Here is a 16011-nt window from a genome sequence, read left to right on the forward strand (position 1 = left end):
AGCCCCCTTAGAGTACAAGGAATCCTGAAGGAGGGTTTTTACTTCTCCCTCACATACAGAATACTATTTGCTTGTTGGCTATATGGATACTGAGAAGGACAATAACGTACAAGGCCCTTTAAAAATGCCTGATGTGGTTTCTGACTCTGTATTGCTACCATCCTTGCATAAAGTGCAGAACCAATGGGTTGCCCCATCTCATTGCAGGGAGCCCCATGAAGGTACCATGAAACCGACAAGCGGGGTAAGCAAGAGTGAAGTGAGAGGGACGCAGACCTGCGCATAGGACGGAACATTACCTTTCGAGGCGGAACAAGCCAGTAAGCAGCACCATGCAGACCAGCGAGAAGGCCAGGACTGTGAGTCAGCGGAGCTTGAACCCACCAAAAGGAAAAGGGATGCGACCAGCCTGGAGGCAGTCGACCAGTGCCTACCAGAGCAGACACACGTCCTATCGTGCACCGACGCAGTGGGAAGGAAGAGCGTCTCTTCCGACATGCACGGAAACAGAAAAAAGGGCGGCAAAACCCTCTGATGGCCCAGGATGGGGCAAGATAGAAGCAAATCCAAACACCAACCCAAGCACATGCAAGATAACCCAAGAGGGGCAGAGACACTGATCTCCCATGACTGGCCGAGGTACACACCAATCCAAAAAGGGGTGAGAAACCTGATATCCAAAGAACAAATACCCCATGAAGAGAACCCAGACAACTCAAGGAAGGGTGAGAATCCTGAGAGCCCAAGAAGGGGCATGTTGGAAGGTACCCCAAGACCGGGTGAGACGCCATAGTTCAGTACGGGTAATTACAAGTTGACCAAAAGGAACAGACTGTGACCTAAGGCAGTAAGAAATGGATACAGAGACACTGGACAAATCTGAAGCTTAAATTGTACTATCAAGCAGGTGTCGGGGAAGAAGGTATACAGACATTTGGGTGGGCACCAGAATCCAGCACCACTAGGAAAAGAAGAAGACTAAAGAGACACTATGTACTGTGTAATCAGGCACGTGGCCTGATAGAAGCCTGGGAGATATTTGGGTGGAGGTCAGAAACCAGCCACGATTGATAAGGTGGAAAGAGGACCCTTAATAGAGCGGTTGAGCCCATGTTAGTTTTGTGTGTTGGGGTTAGGGGCAGACCATTTGGTGGGATTAGGTTTTGGACAGAGGACTGGATTTCAGTTGTAAGACATCCTGACGAGAACCCTTTCTTATTTTCCTTAGGGCAACGAGCCACCATAGGACTTATTTTATTTGGTACACTCAAACCCAGTTTGCACAACATGACCTCCTGTCTGTCTCCGAAGTCTGACTTGCCACACTTATGTGCCCTTTGAATGCCACATAGTATTACTCTGGACTGCACCGTTGGAGTTTCTACTGGGTAGTGTTCTGGCTCTGCTCTAGTTTACTCAGGCATACCATGGAAGGGCACTAGAGAGCCGACCAAGATGGCGGCTCACTTGTGAGCTCCTGTGAGACTCCATATGAATCCTGTAAAATCGCTGCTTCTCTGCTCAGGAAATCTTCAATCCCCTCAACTCAGGCATGCCATGTCCATTCCATAGTCTTGGTCATGGCCAGGGTATGGTTGGCTTATTTGTACTTTTTGGCAACATCAACGCCCAGCACCCAAATATAAACCCACTACATTTTGACCTGAGACCTGACCAATATGTATGTTAAAGCTCTTTTTAATGTCTCGCCAGGGACAGATATTCCAACACGAGGCTCTTCAGAAATGGCTCCCAAATTGTTTTATTCCATTATTTGTTGGCATCCGCGTTATCACTAAATAAATAATAAATGATCCTCTAATTTTAAACCTTTTACTCACCTGTGTGTAGTAGCTTCAAAAAAGCTCTTCAAATATGTTATTTGAACCTGAAATGTTTCTTCTCTATTGCTAATGTTTTCCGAAGGTGCGATACCCTTGAAATCCTTTTGGATAATGGAAGTATGTTTATGATTGAATCAAAAACCCTGGGTGTTTGATCACTTCGGAAGAAACCCGACATTGATCAATGGCAACAAAGCCAACCTAGCGTTTTGTAACTCAAAATATACCTTTCTGGGCTGACTTTTCTGCAAGCTGGGAAGCAGGCATTTGTGCTGCAAGCATGCAGGAATGCCTTGCATAACATCCATTAAAAGGTTCAGAAGCTTTTGCCAACTTCCTCCTAAGCGGAATGAGTCTGTCTCCCAAGGTAAGGTACACGCAGAGAAAGCCTTTGAGCTTGTTCTATGTACATATACCTCGTTGCTGAGAGCGTTAGTTTGACCCAATGGAAAAAATATGCAATAGTATCCTGGACATTTTTAAAAATACTCTGGTGGTTTAGTTTGCCAGTAGGTTTTTGGGGATGACGATCATCTTGGCATCTTAGCACCGTGAACGGTGATGGTTTAGAATAGATTTTTGTGAGCTGACCCAGATTTACTAATTCTTCTGCTTCACCATGATCAATTTCTTCGGGCAGAAGTCTTGTCAGGATATTGCTGTTAAATGTGAGCAGAGTAGTTTGCTTGCGATGCAGCGTTACTGGAAGGTATCTCAATGTTTTTAGAACACATGTTGCTGTTTTTGTTTAGAACTCACATGAGCGTTTTTATCACTAAAGTGTGCTTTTTAGTCGCAGGAGAGAGAAGTGGCTAGAAGTTTAGATGATCATTTGTTCGAGGCAAAGATGAAAGCACAGGAAAAGCAATGGTAAAGAAATGATGACTTGGCAAGTTGCAGAAAGAAGCCAGTTTGGTGAAGTAAAGCTGGCATTGTTGTGATATAGTGGAGAAAAACGGAAGTAAAGATTCTTTTTTGCATAGCTCAGCAATGTTTCATTTTGGCCATTTCAGAAAGCTTTGTGAGTGCTTTGAGACCTGATTGGCAAGAAAAGTATAGGATGGAGTGGGGCGTGTGAAAAGGAGGCACAGATTGGGAGGTGAACAGTTTTTTATGTCCGTGTTATGTATAGCACAACCTAGTCACCCCTTCAGCCTCTGCAAAGCACTTTTTAACGTTTTAGTTTTGCATGTTGCGGAAGCATCGTGAAGTAGACATAGACAACTGAATTCAAATTTTGGGCTAAAGACTTTTATTCAACAAAAATCAGGTTGGAAAAAGGCCTAACTTGCCCTATACTAAGGTTTGATTTCCCTACTTAAACAAACTAAGCATAGTCTGCGTCAGGACGTCCAAAATAAAATCTGTCTGTAACCTAAGGTCTCCCTCGCAACTACTTGTATATAATGTGCTGGGATGTCTGTGTCAAAACAAGAAGTGTTAAAAAAAAAAAAAAGTTTAGCTTCTTCCAGCTCGAAAGTTTTGGAAAGGGCTTTCAGTTACCCAAGCTTCAAGATAGTTAACAATGCAAAGGGGATCTCTTCCCCATGCTTTCAAGTCTTTCAGCTTTTTCCAAACACAGTTCTTTGTGATACTCTCCAGCTCCTCTGGGTTGGTTACCTTTCACCAATTTGACAAAGTACTGTTCCTTAACTTTAGTTCACGATATTCCTTTTATATTCAATTCCAAGCTTCTTGGCGGATATTTTAAATTGCTTTCACATAGGTAGGTGTCCTCTGTCTAGGCGCAGTTGTCGGACCACCCGGTCCAGCCATTAGGGTTCACGCAACTGAGACACCTGTCTTGCCTCTTCTTCCTTGTATACACGTTGCCTTTGTTTCAGTTCTACAGTGGGACTTGGGTTCTTCCCATGTCATATCTTCATGATGCGTTACCATTTGCTTGTTTTCCACTATTCACTTGTTGCACTTTCATATCTTTCCATGGCTCTTGCCAATGCTTGTTCTCTCAATTCACACAGTTCCTTTATAATGTAGGAATTCCCAGAAGTGCTTTCATTCAGATGAGTTTTAAACAGTACTTGTTTTCACTCAATTCGGTTTCTTAATGCTTTTTTTCTTGCTTTGATTCTTGGCACGGCTTTCAACCACCTCTTGGCACTTTCGTAAGGCCTGCTGAAACTCATATTTTCATGTAATTCACCCTGTGGTTTGGCTCGGCTCCAGGTTAGCCTTTCTTTCATCTCTGTTGCAGTTCGATATTCACAAAACCTTTCACTCGGTTTTCTTAGCAATTTTATCTCATCATTATTATCAAAAGTATTCAGCCGTTTCAGTTCAAACTTGACCGGCATTCATATTGCCCAACGGGTCTCTTGCTCACTCGCGAGCGACCCGACCTGCAGCAACCATGCAGTCAACACCTCAACCGTCCCGGAGTCACTCTGGCTTCTCTGACTCACCAGGTACGCTGTCTACAGGTGCTCTTCTCCACGACAGCAGGCTCGTTGAGGTTATTGCTTCTCCAGGCTCGTCTGGTCTCTCCTCCAAGGACTCTGCTGCATCTGCTGTACAGAGAAAGAGTTCCCTCTCACTCCATGAGTTAAGCAGACCAGCTCTGCTACCAGTGATCTCTTGAATGCTCCCGCCACAATCAGCTTCCGCTGCAACGACTGGTGCTCGTAGCCGATTCGGGCATGCATCCCTCTGGCTTCACCTCCAGCTTCTCCGGCAAGCGTTCGACAAATAATCTCTCTAGCCTCACCTGACCGGGCCATTTATGTTGTTCCCTTGGCTTCAGGTGTAGGCAATGTTCATTCATTACATAACGATTTTGGTACTGGCATCCCTCTTCCTCGTCCCAGAACTAGAGTGGTGTTTATTAGAGAAAGATTTTCAGGAAAACCATGGAAGGGATTGACAATACCCTATAAAGGCCTAGGAAATGGTGGACTCATTGTGAAAGGGAAATGGGGGGGGTTACAGTGTCTCACCCAAAGGTTCCTCCTCCCGCTCCCTAAGACTCTTCCACCAAGGTGATCCTCCCTCTCATATCCATCTTGATGGTTAGGATGTGAAAGTGACAACCTTTCCCTGGACATCTGGGGGAGGCATATATAGGGGAAGAAGTGAGGATGCCCTCAGATTCTTCACAATATGCTCAGGATAGCAACAGATATCAGAATCTGCAGACTGTGGCAACTGCAGAGAGTTAGCATTGTGGATCAGAGGTATTCCTAGAGAGACATTAAATGAGTACATCACACTGTTAAAATGCCTTTATAATTGACACCAATCCATAGTTAGTGGTAGAATAAGATAACGATCTGGTCTGCTGTTTTCCATAGCACTTGAGAATCCTGTTTGCCTCTGTGTTATGTGGCAGATCAGGAGGAGGACGCAGCCACTTTGAGGACATTTTTACCTCGTTTTACCTGGTTTTAGAATAAGAATACGGCCTACTTGTCCCTATAACTATGGGGTGTTTCGTACCTATCTTGCGAACTATGTTGCTCGTCAGTCATAATGTCCAAAGGAATAATTCGGCTTTCCGAAACTAACCTATCTCACCCTAGCACTAGTTTAAACAACTAAGGTGAGGAGAAAGACTCCCTTCTCCTGATGGTTGTGCTTTTACATCTTGAGAGTCCTGGTTATCATACCATTTTCAAATAGTCTCTTGTTATCCCTTGTATCAACTTCCGTAGTTCCCTTATGGGACCGATTGTCTTTCTCTTCCTATTTTATGGAGGTTTTCAAGCCCCTTATTTGGAACCTTTGTTCTTGGTTATTTTAGCTTTTCCTCATGTAGACTTTCTTTAACAACATTTATCCTGGGAAGTTCTATGATTTTTAATTGATAGTTATCTCTTTCTACTTTTAATCTCTTCATTTTTTTTGGAATAACTTTTATTGGATTTTGAACAATATAAACGAGACACAAACAATAATCAATAAGACATTCGCGAATATAGATGTAGTGTCTGTGTCTATTCCACCCCTCCCTCCCTGCCTCCCTTCACCCCCTTACCCAAGACCACGGGACAAGCATCTTTGACCTTCGTATCAGCTTACGAGCCGGGGCTGTTACTCCTATCTCAGGCGCTATCAGGCGCTCTGGGGTGAAGCAACGGCACCGTCAGCGCCACCCTACTCTGTAGTTCTCAACTGGAGTCAAGTCTTTGTTCTTGGATTGCCGTTTCCCATGCTCCGGACTCAGCTGTTATCCATTTGCTAAGATCTCCCCACCACTGTGCCTCACTGGGGCATTTTGGGCTTTTCCATCCCATGGCTATACGTCTTTTCGCTGTGATGTATATTAAGTCTTTGAGTCTATTAAGGGGTTTATTTTTCCGGCTGCGTCTGTAGTTGCCCGATATGCAAGCCGCTGGTCTATTGACTTCTACATCGATGTTCGCTTCAGCAACCCAATCTCTTATTCGAGTCTAGAACTCCAGTATTACTGGGCAGCCCCAGAACATATGGGTCATTCCGGCCTCTGGCTCATTGCATTTGGGGCATGTTTGGGTTTTCGCGCCCTTGAACTTTGATATGGCTTCTGGCGTGAGATAGGCCCTGTTAATAATGTAAAGTTGAATGAATTGTAGGTGGGCATTCCTGGAGACCTTCTTATGGTAGTGGGTTATCTCATCCCATTCATTATCTTCAAATTCAAGTCCCAATTCACTTTCCCATTTGACCTTGCATTTGAGCTCATTTCTGGTCATACTGTGCATTAAGGCCTCGTAGAGACGTGATGTTTCGTGACCACCCTCAGCGGCGTTCAGCATGGTTTCAATGGTCTTGTGTTCTATAATGTGGTTGGAGGCTTCAGGCCATCTGTTCTTTATGGCTCGCGTTACTGCCCTATGGAGTAAGAACTGTCCCGGAGGCAGCCCTGTGACCTCGCTGAGTTCGGGGAAAGGTAAGATCACTTGTTTTTGGACCAAGTCTCCAAGCGTGGCTACTCCGTAGGGTTCCCATTGGGTACGCACTTCTATGTGTCCCCATGCTTGTTTTGTCATGATTGCTGCTATGGGGATTTGCGGAGAGTATGGGTCTGTTATTCCGACTGTTTTGCAGACTCGTTTCCAGAGCCGGATCCCCAGTTTGGCCATGTATGGGCAGTGTCGCGTAGTGCTCTAATCGGCCCAGAGCAAGTCTCTGAGTAGCAGATTGGGCAGGGCAGGTTGGAGGAGCCGAGTGTCCACTGTACTCTCGTCGGCCATCCATTGCATCACGTGCCTTAGCTGGCTAGCAAGGTAATATAGCTCGAAGTTGGGGAGTTTCATTCCTACTCTTTCGTAGGGTCTTTGGAGTGTTTCTAACGCTACTCTGTGCCTACTGCTCTGCCAGACGAATCTCCTGCAAAGTTTATTTATGTTAACGAAGAATGAGTGGGGGACGTCAAAGGGGACATTAGTGAAGTTGTGTAAGAGGCGGGGGAGTGCCACCGTCTTGAGGAGGCCCACCCTTCCGGCCACTGAGAGTGGGAGTCTACTCCAGAACTCCATGGATTTTTCGAGGGAGTCCCTAGCCCTGACCGTGTTGAGGATATGTTCAGTGTGCGGGTTTCGGTGTATGGTGATTCCCAGGTATTTGAAGGATGTCATTTGCCACTGGAGGTCCAGGGAGGGTAGGGACCTGTATTTTCATGATATAGTGCTGCGAGGGGGTAGAGACAGGACTTGTCCTTGTTAATTTGGATTCCAGTGTATTTGTGGAATTTGTCTAGGGTCTCAGGAATATACGGTAGGAGGTGTTCGGGATTATGTAGGTACAGTAGTGTATCATCAGCATACATGGAGACGAGGTGGGTCACACTGTCAATTTCGATGCCTCCGTCAGTGTACTCTTGTCTGAGGTAGGCGGCCACGCGTTCGGTAGCAATAATATATAACATGGGGGGATAGTGGGCATCCCTGTCTGGTGCCTCTTTGGAGGGACCATTTGCTGGAATATGTCTTATTTGTGCGGACCCTGGCAGTTGGGTTAGAATAAACCAGCTGGGTCCATTTCAAAAACACTGGTCCTATCCCCATTTTACCCATGGTGGCATATAGTCACTTCCACCGCACAGAATCAAAAGCTTTGGTAGCATCTAAGGATGCAACAGCATATTTTTGGGGCCTTAGTTCTGTGCTATAAATGACATGGGGCCTCATTACGACCCAGGTGGTAAGTTACCGCCTGGGTCGTACCCTTACCACCATGGTGTAAACTATGTTTACACCATGGTGGATGGCGGATTTACCGCCCCATTCCAAGGTGAGTGGGGCGGTAAATCCCCATTTCCCATTTTACCCTTCCCCATTCCCATTTTTGCCCCATAGGGCATAATGGGAGTGGGGAAGGCGCTAATTACGCCACCATAAATTACGGTGGCGTAATTAGCACCATGGTCCCTTAGCGCCATGGATTTTAACGCCTGCAAAAAGCAGGCGTTAATATCACCATGGCGCTAAGGGACCTTGTAATCAGGCGTTAACGTCTTAACGTCTGATTCGTAATGAGGCCCCTGGTGTAACCTACGCAGGTTTTCAGTGATGGAGCGCCCAGGGACGTAACTTGTCTGGTCATGGTGGATTAGTCTGGGAATCACTCTGCGCAGTCTGTTCGCCAATAGGGCTGTTAAAATGTTACTGTCTACGTTAAGCATAGAGAGAGGTCTGTATGAGCCACAGTCGGCTCCATCCTTACTGGGTTTGAGCAGGGGATGATCACGGCCTTGCTCGGCCCCTTTTGTAAAGCCAGGCTAGGAGTTTCCCAGGCTTGTCTCCTAAGGCATGGGTCCTTTCAACATGCTTTGTATAATTTAATTTACCCAGGGATTCCCAGTGTGTCAGGCAGGTTTGTTTCAGCTCGGTTATTTTCTGCAGATGGTCTGGGGATGAGTCGGCTCTGTTCTCCAGTTCCCCCAGTTCCTTTTCAGAGTTTTCAAGCGAAGTTATGATGGATCTTTGGGCTCCACCTATAGATGCAATCATCTCTCCCCTCATGACCACCTTGTACGCTTCCCAGACGGTACTCACGTGGTCCACACTATTCAAGTTCCTCTGCCAGTATTCCTCAGTGCGGTCTATGTGCTCCCGAAAGGCTGTATCTAGCAGGGTTTTGGCCCTAAGCTTCCAGGTAGGCACCGGGGGTCTAGGTGGGGACACTTCCCAGGTGACCATCAGTGGAGAGTGGTCTGATAACACTCTCGGCAGGTACTGTGCATCATTAAACATAGCATGTTGCTCTTGACTCACAAAAAAGTAATCTAACCTAGTGTGGACAGAGTGAGGTGGGGAGTAGAAGGAATATTCACGTTGTTCAGGGTGCAATTCCCTCCAAGTATCCAAAAGCAACAGCTGGTGAGTAAGTTTAGTTAGAATTTTGGCAGGAGGGGATGGGCGGGTGTGTTATCTGATCGGTCTTTTAGGGGGTCGAGGGTGCAGTTGTGGTCACCCCCCAGATCATGATGTTGTCTCTGTAAGGAGTGAGCCGTGGGTATAGGGAATGAAAGAAGGCTGTTGCGTTGTGGTTGAGTGCGTAAGTGCTGATCAGGCATATGTCTCTGTGTTTAACGGTGCCGTGTATGAGCGCCATCCTACCCTCGTCGTCAGTTTTTGTGCCTATCAGCTTGAAGGGGATGGACGGGTCAATCCATATCAGAACCCCCCTGGCGTAGGATGAGTAAGATGATCCAATCAGGGTGCCCCGCCAAGTCTTGGCTAATGTTTCCAGTTTATTCTGAGTTAGATGTGTCTATTGGAGCATAGCGATCCCGACCCTACACCGCTTTAGGTATGCATGGATGCGGCGTTGTTTGACAAAGCTATTCATACCCCTGACGTTCCACGTTATCATTTTGATCTTGTTAGCCATGGGCATGAGGTGAACTGGCGCCGGCTCTCGGCGATATTTGAGGTCTAGCAACCGGCTTGCTGTGTATAAAATTCCTGTGGTCTAGGAGTTTCACGTTTCAGTGTCCCAACTATAACACCAACATCCCATTTCCCACCCCCCAGTAACTGTAAACTCCCCAAACTTTAAACAGGTCCAGCGGGGTTTCCCCCGTTATGACAGTCCCGTTTCCGCTCTGTTGGACCATTCATTGGTCTTTGGGTGCCCTACGGGCGGGTAGAACTACCCAAAAAAAAGAGGAACTTCAGGGGTCAGAAGAATGAACGAGCTATCCTCAGTGTAGCTCGTGTAAGGTATCAATCTTGCTGCATTCTGAGTTTGGCTGCGTTGTTCCCGTGTGTATGTGGAGCATGACTCCATCCGTGGTCAGTTTGGTGTAGCCTGGCGCGGTCTGCGTCCTTTCACTTCGATGTCTGGGAGCTGTTCCCCGTCCATCCATGCGCGGACCTCCTCGGGGTTGTCAAATAGGAGCATTCTGTTGTTGTGAATCACTTTTAATTTTGCGGGTACAAAAGCATGTAACGTAATCCAGCATTTTTAAGTCTGGCTTTGGAGTAAATAAATTGCGCTCTCTTCATTTGGACCTGAAAGGTATAGTCAGGGTAAATGACTATTTTTGCTGAACCTCTTTGAATTTGGCCTCCGGATCTGGAAAAGGCAAGGATGGTCTCCCTGTCCTTGTAGTTGAGCACTTTAGCTATTAGTGGCTGGGGTGGAGCGCCAGGGGGGAGCCGCCTCGCAAGAAATCGGTGGGCTCTCTCGATTGTGAAGCCTTGTGTGAGTTTCCCGGCACCTATTTCCTGTAGTAGGAGGTTCTCTACATAGTCTGTCGGGTCCGATCCCTCAGTGCCCTCCGGCAGGCCCAAAAGTCTAATATGGTTTCGGCGTGCCTGCCCCTCGGCCTCCTCGGCTCTATCTTCAAGGTTCTTCATCCTTTGCTGCAGTTCATCAACGTCCTTGAGGAGCTGTGTTTTGGCAGCCATGTTTTCCCGGACCTGTGTTTCAAGTGTGTCAGTCCTGCCTGCAATGGTCCGTATGTCCTGACGCAGTAGGCCCAGATCTATGGCCACAGCGTCTATTTTATTCTATTGTTGTCTGTAATGTCTTGATAGCTTCAAGGAGTTGAGAATTGTTTGGTTCGTCTGCCGTTGCAGAGGGGACATGTAGCGCTTCAGCAGTGCTCTTATTAACAGTGGTTGGCCCAGTGAGCCCCCCAGCAGTGTAAGTCTCCATAGTGGTCTGGCGCTGTTTAGATCTCGCCCCTTTTGAGGACATATCTGTGTGGGCGCAGGGAGCTTAGGCGTGCTCTGTGTGCTGCGTATGCCTTGCTTGTGGGCTGCTGAAGCGGCTTACTTGATGGGCTGCGATGTTGCTGCTCCCGCAGTGATGGAGTGCCAAAGCTCGCGCTACGTAGGCGTGCTCTGTCTGGGGAATGGAATCGAGGTTAAAGTCTGTAATGTCGGCTTGTACAGAAAGGACTAGATTCTAGTGTGCCCTTCCTGTGAGGCAGGCTTCTAAACTGGCCGGTTGCTGTGTGTTCCTGTGCCTGAAGGGCCGTTAGCATTGGGGTTTATGTCCAGCTCTCGGGCAGCAGGTCCCCGTTCAGAGGGTTGAGCAGAATTCGCCTTAGTAGTGGGTTCTGCGAGAGGTTGCCGTGTGTGTGTAGAGTCTTGAGTACAAAGTAATGTTTCCCCCCCGCGGGGCTTCGATCTAGGCCCCGCGTCCTGGTAACTCCTGGCGGGGTGTTCGCCAGCAACACTGGGGAGATGAGAGAAAAGAAAAAACCACCTCGTAGGGGGCGGGTGTGCAGTCGGCCCCCGGTGCTCCTGCGCCCCTCAGCACCGCATATCACCGCGGCGGCGCTTCACGTAAATCAACTCGTGGGCGCGCTCCGATGCCTCACTGACATCACTCATCCAACATTGCTTTGGGCTGGATCGGCACACCACGATGCAGCCCGGGCACCGTGGCGCGGCCGCGCCGCTCCTTTCGTCTTCTTCGGGGCCCGCAGCGGAGCATCCCCTCCCCAGCAGGGCCGCTCAACGCCGCAGGCAGCCAGCGCACACGGGCACGCCGCCCCAGACAGCCAGGCGTGCAACCCGCACTCCCCTCCTGGCCTCCGGGCACGCGCAGATACTCCCGTCCGCTCCGCTGTCCTCGGGGGCTCGATCGGCAGCTTTTCGCCCTCACGCGCCGTGTTAAGCGAGATCGCATACAAGGGGCGCCATTTTCAGCTCGTCGTTTCGCTTCCCCGCTGCCCGGGAATTCTGCTGCGGCGAAGTGTGGACAGCCACAGGAATCGCTGTAGGTGGTCAGGGCAGAACAGGCACATCTAGAGACGCTTCTGGATGTTTTGGACGTTTAGAAAGTCAATATGGCAGCGAATCGTGGACACATCGAGCGGAGCTCCACAAGGATACGTCTTCTTCACATGGCTGTTACCCACGCCCCCCACTTTTAATCTCTTCATGTCTTGCCAAAAGATTTACTTTAGTCTTTTCCCAAGGTAAAGCTATTACATTTCGATTTCTCTCACTCTTTGGGATTTCGATGCTTTTCCTTATCACAGTGACGCAGCTCAACTTTATCAACTTACTTTTCTCAGTTTCGTCATAGGTACTGGGACAAGTTTCTCTGATGCTATAATGAGTACCCTTCGGCTTCCCGGTATCTCTGTTCTCCCTGTTACCTTCAGCTTTGGGCGGAGGGAACTCTCTGGTCCCTGCAGGTACTTGGGGTCCACTACTTCCTTCTCGTTGCTTTTTGGTTAGCTTTCCACATCTTCCGCTTCAGCTTGTCAATGCCGGCATCGTCAACCGGACTGTTAATTGTGTCCTCTATCGGGTGGTGTCCGCGTAGTTGAACCGGCAGCCTGCCAACCATGATTGGTTTGTGGTCACGCCACCACCAAGCTTTCTGCTCCAGCTGTTTCGGCTTCTTACATGCCGGGCTTCCAGCATCTCCCTCTTTGACTCGAAGCAGTTCCGAATCTCGCAAGCTCCTTGCTTTGCTTCCGCTCCACCTTCATCCGGTGTTCTCTGCACAGGGGGCCTTCCCTGTGTGCATCTGCCATCGTCTGTCCTCTATCTTCAACGCACTCGCCACAGTTAATTGGAGACTTGTATTGAAAAAGAGAAAACTGCTCTTTCTTTCTCGTAACAACGTAACTTCACTTTCTCTTCACCCTGGTCCTGGAACTTGCAATTATTTTGCATATTAGTTGGTTCCATATAGGGCATCACGGAGTTCCTCACAAGAATGGGAGTTCTTGTCCCCAAAGGGGGACTCTCTTAAAGTGAGGTCCCACTTGCCTTGACCCCTAGGGAGGGTGTTGCGAAGCAGACTCACCCCATCCCTAGCCTCATGCGTAGGGACTCCTTGTGGAAAAGTGACGCATTCCCTCACTTTGTCACAGTTAGCAACACTGCATATTCCTGCAACTATCTAAATTTTGTGAAGTATATCTTGTTTTTGGCCTTCTCTTCCTTTACTGCCCACCATGTTGGCATTGCTGATTGCTTTGCATTTAAAGTTTGCCCAAGCTGAGCTGCATCTCAGGAGAGCATGGGATTTACTTGGCTATCACCCTCTGTTGACGAAGGGTTTTCCAAACTCATTCTGTAGCAACGTTGTCTACTTGCATTCCAAAGACAGAAATGCCAGTCTGCCTTCATTGTGCACCAGCTGGGGATATGCCATCTAGTTATTCCAGGGTGAGCCACACCTCATGCTCCAGGAAGAGCAAGGCCTGTCTCTTACTAATCCAAGGCTCATTTCCTAAGTGTTCTTATTCTTATACCAGCAGCTGCTATTAGCGTATTACTTCTCAGGCTGATGCTTTTACAGTCAGATAAAATCACTTGCATGTGCCATTACCTAGATAGGGAATCCGCTGAATGGCTTCAATAAACCCTTGATCTTTTAGACAACTGTTTTTCATAGCGAGACAATATAACAAGGGATGGAGATAACGAAGCCTCCTTAAGTGCTTATTTATAACCAACTCATATAATGTGACACATGATTAACATAACAGAGGCTAGATTTACATAATCAAAGCATTGCTTCCATCCTCAATCGCCATCCAAGAGTGACAATCTACTCTACAGTATTCAGTTATATTTGTTTTGTCTGATGTGACACCTTTGAGGCCAAACTAAAAATGAGTGGCATGGCAGTGCTGTGTTTTTGTTTTCATTTTTGCTGGCTCGGGGTTCAAAATAACCTTTTAAAGTGTGGGTACTTCATTCCCTATTTTGAAGTTGGGAGTAAATGCTTTCTTAGGGGGTCAAAATATATTTGAATTTTATGTAATCCATACATCTTTTCATCTAGTAATACATGCACATTAAATTATGCATTTTTACTTTAAAGTTCATCTTCAGACCAGGCAGGAATAATATTTGAGTACCTTCCTGCTGGTACCATTGATCTGAACATATTGCATAACCGGGGTGGGTATAATCCAGTGTTGGTCTCCTATGTTTCCATTGCTTCCTATGTTTGGGTGGGAGTGTTTTTAACTCCCCATTTGGTTTTGTTTGAATGGATTTGCCTGTGTTGGGGAGTAGAAGGGGCCGGTGTGCTGCCTATCTATAGGGCTGTTTAAGCTGTTAGGCAGAATCCTCTGCAGTTCCCTTGGGGACCACTGCAAGAAGATTAAGACTACAGGAGTAAGCAGTAAACCCAATTGTTAGCAGTCTTTACCACCCAGATTTATCTGGTAGCTGTGGCTGAGCAGTCAGACCTCTCCCAAGAAGAGTAGGGCAGTATATAGAGTATACACAATAGGGCTAAAAACACAGTAGAGCAAACAAACACTGACCAGATCTTTGTATCAAAAGTATATAATATTTATTTAAAACACACTTTAGACAATACACTAGCACTCTAAATCAAAAGCAAGTTAAAACACAGTCGGGTAAAGTATACACACCTCCCTTGATAACTATTGGACAAGTTAGAGTTAAAACGCCACTATTTGTTAAAACAGATGTGAGCGCGTAACCTAGATGGCACTCCAATAGTTAAGTTAAAGGGAGAGAAAAAGGCAGAACATAAAAATAAAACAGTTCCCAACACTTTTAAAAGGTCAGCGCAAGGGAGTAAAGGCATTGTATACTTTAGAGCCAAAGTTCATAGGGCAGGCCCACTTTAAATGGAGCAAAGCAAAATGTGCCCAAGATCACACAGTTTAAAATGCACTAAAAGTCTTTGCAGAATGTTCAAAAGAGGTTGGGGTGATTCAAGAAGTAAAGTTAGAAGGTCTGGGGCCAACCCAGTTGGAAAGCCAAGGAGTTAAGGGTCACCTTTAGCAATCTGTGGATAGGGAGGCCAGGCAGAACACAGTACCTTAAAGAGAGAGGAAGCTCCAGCGGTGGCAGTTGTTCCTGGTAGTGGTTGCAGTTTGTTGTTTCGACCAGGGGAAGAGAGGATCTCGTTGAGGAGGAAACTTGGAGTCGATGCACTGCACAGGGATGAAACCAGCCGCGGAGTTCGTCGGTTAAAAGGTGCGTTTCTTTTATTCGCGGTCAAAGTGGTGAAGCTTCGCTATCCGGCCGCCGGGTGCTTGGCACGGGCGATTCGACCAAGAGACGTCTTTGGAAGGCGAAAGGGGCGAACTGGTTGATCCCACCGGCTCAAAGAAAGAAGACTCGTCCAGCAGAAGATCTTCTCTTGCTGTTGGGAAAGTGGTGAGTTCCTTGCAGCAGGGCTCCACCGTTGGTGTCGTTGTTGCAGATTGCTCAGCTTCTTCCCTCTTCGGATTCTTAGGTCCTGTGGCGACTTCTGAAGTTCCAGTCCCAAAGGCCCTGCTTTTATGCAGAAAAACCCCCATTCAACAGCCTAGCTGTCATTCAAACATGCTAAGTGGTGAGCCGGCGGCTCACCACTGGGCCAATCAGAATAGAGTGCGACTTGGGTTGCTACGGCAACGCAGTCCAGGGTGCCAATTCCCATCCCCATACATCCTGTGGAACCCAGACAGAGTGGCACCATTTGGAGGGCTTCTGTGTAGAAGCCAGCCAAACAGTGGAACAAAGGACTCGACCTTGGTTAGAGTTACAGAGACGGACACGAACGCCATTTTAGAAAAGAGTTCTGGCAAAAAGACCCAACCGTTGATTTAATATTAAATAAATAAACCAGCGGTATCTTTAACATTGCACCAAAAAGTGGTGCCTTTTAAAATCAATGGGAAAATCCCATAGGAAATATTCCGGTGGAATATTTTGCGTGGTAACCACTGCCACCAGCCAGAAACTCGACAATGGGGGACTGCACAGTGCCCCTTGAAAAC

At 47.3% G+C, this 16011-nt stretch overlaps 1 protein-coding gene across 1 annotated transcript in view; it reads left to right on the forward strand.

Moving 5' to 3' along the window:
• TXNDC11 (thioredoxin domain containing 11) overlaps nucleotides 1-16011 on the forward strand; it is a 1034390-nt gene that overhangs the window by 528270 nt on the left and 490109 nt on the right. The gene's annotated exons all lie outside the window — the stretch shown is intronic.

This window comes from Ambystoma mexicanum, chromosome 2q (assembly GCF_040938575.1).
Source record: "Ambystoma mexicanum isolate Mex_15411 chromosome 2q, UKY_AmexF1_1, whole genome shotgun sequence".
Lineage (NCBI taxonomy): Eukaryota > Metazoa > Chordata > Amphibia > Caudata > Ambystomatidae > Ambystoma > Ambystoma mexicanum.